Source organism: Rhipicephalus sanguineus, chromosome 6, assembly GCF_013339695.2.
Source record: "Rhipicephalus sanguineus isolate Rsan-2018 chromosome 6, BIME_Rsan_1.4, whole genome shotgun sequence".
In the NCBI taxonomy this organism is placed as follows: domain Eukaryota; kingdom Metazoa; phylum Arthropoda; class Arachnida; order Ixodida; family Ixodidae; genus Rhipicephalus; species Rhipicephalus sanguineus.
The window spans coordinates 43,766,372-43,768,384 of NC_051181.1; the positions used below are offsets into that span (position 1 = coordinate 43,766,372).

At 56.7% G+C, this 2,013-nt stretch overlaps 1 pseudogene; it reads right to left on the bottom strand.

The window, feature by feature from the left end:
• Nucleotides 1-302: 302 nt before the first annotated feature.
• Nucleotides 303-1,776, bottom strand: LOC125758958 (uncharacterized; annotated as a pseudogene).
• Between the last annotated feature and the right edge of the window lie 237 nt (nt 1,777-2,013).

A 2,013-nucleotide genomic window follows, 5' to 3' on the forward strand; every position in this document is an offset into this window, starting at 1 on the left:
ATACGGCATTGGCCATTCTTGGGAAGAGTTTCTGATGACAGAAGAGCGCTGTATTTGTGCTTGGGTGGTGAATTTCCGTGGGCTTTGGTGGCTTCACGATGAGTTCTGCCTGTGCAGCTTGAAACCAGTCTTCCCCGAGGATCAGAGGTAGGGGGTTACGGGGAAGCACTGTCACATCCACAACTGCAGATATGGGGCCAAGTGAAATGGAAGTCGACAGCGTACCTGCTGGCATAACTGTACCTCCTCCCACGACAGAGAGAGGTGGCTTTTTCCAAGGTGTCAAGGCAGATGACGGGACAAGGTCTTCGGTCAATATGGTGATCTTAGAGCCACTGTCTGGGAAGGCGTCGACAGTTCCAACACCTGCTACATGAGCTTCAATGACGGCGCACTGCACGAGTGATCCCTCTAGGCAAGACATGGCCGTGGCATGGGGATGCGTGTTGTCTGGGAGTCGCTGACGTGTAGCTCGGGGTGAAGGGCACCTGGCAGCCAGGTGACCTAACTGTCGGCAATTGAAGCACGTTGCCGTGCTGAGGTCCTGACCACTGCGGTATGCAGGTGCACCATACTGAGCGGTAATGGCAGCGTACTTGGCTTCCTGCTCATGGACGGGCATGTCTGCTATGCGCTGTCGTGGGCGTGAAGGCGTAGGAGTGGTTGGCTGAGGCCTGGAGTTCCGAGGTGGCTGGGCTGGAATGGTGGGTGCTGGCGACCTTGACGAGTAAGACTGATGCGCCTCACGCTGGGGCTCGGCAGGCAACGGTCTGGAATAGGGCTGCATTTGGGCGTGTTGGGCGCATTTGTCCAGACTGACGCACGTCGCCATAAAATCGCTGACTGTAGAGGGCTGGCTAGCAGCGATTGCGGCGATAACGTGCTGCTCACGCAAGCCTTGAAGCAGGTAGTCGATCTTCTGCCCCTCGGACAGATTGACAGGGCACTGTTCCACCAGACGCAATTTGGCGAAGGCGTATTGGCGGAGGTTCTCATCGGCGTGCTGTTTAACCTTCAGGACGCGCTCCTGCCACTCTATGAGGGAGAGCTCTGATGAGAATGTGCTCTTGAGCGCGTTGCTCCACTCCTGCCATGTCACATGCTGGTGGCCAAACGTCAAATGCCAATTCCGAGCTGTGCCCTTCAATTTGCTAGCCGCGATGAGGCGGGTAGTGGCGTCATCCCAAGAGGCGAGTTTTTGCACTCGACGCACCTCGTCAAGCCATGCGTTGACGCTTTGTCGCGGAGACTCGTCGAAGCTCGGAATCGACGCCGAAAGGTCGGGCAATGTCGTGACAACTGTTGAAGGCCGGGGCAACTGCTGCATCAACGCCGCGAGCGCTTGAACAGTAGCGGCATCCAAGGAAAAGTTAGCCGCCGGCGGCGTTTGGGCAGGCGTCGGAGTCGAGTCACGGCTTTCTTGGATGTCCTTGTGTAGGCGCTGCACAAGCTCGTCTTTCGTGCCGGTCGTTTTCAGGCCTCGTCTTTCGAGCTCTTCGCGGAGAAGCTCGACGCTGAGGCGGGACATTGTCGCCGTGTCCAATTCGTGCCAGAGGATTCCGGGCATGGTAACTGTGGCTGGAGTCGAATGCCGAAGTAGGCTTAGCTCCGTCAGAAACGCTCGAACTACGTTGCAGGCTGAGTAGGCCTAGCTGCGTTGCAGAAGTTCGAACGGCGTTTTAGGCTTGGCTTTTGCGAACGGTGCAGCGGTGCAAAGGCTTAAAAGGCTTTTCGTGGCGCTGTGACACGGCTTGGAAGGTTCCGCTTACTTGCTAATGGCTTTGGGGCTGAAGTCGAACATCTTCGGGCGAAGGCGGGCTGGACGAGACAGTTGCAGAGGCTCGCCGTCGACTGCGCCAGATGTGAGGCTCGTAGGCGGAATATTGAAGAGGAACGGGCACTGTCTCTTGTAACTACATGTTTATTAACACGGTAAAAATGAAACTCAGCGGCCAAACAGGGCGACACTCACACAAGAACACCAGCACAACGCATCACACTAGCAACGCGGGC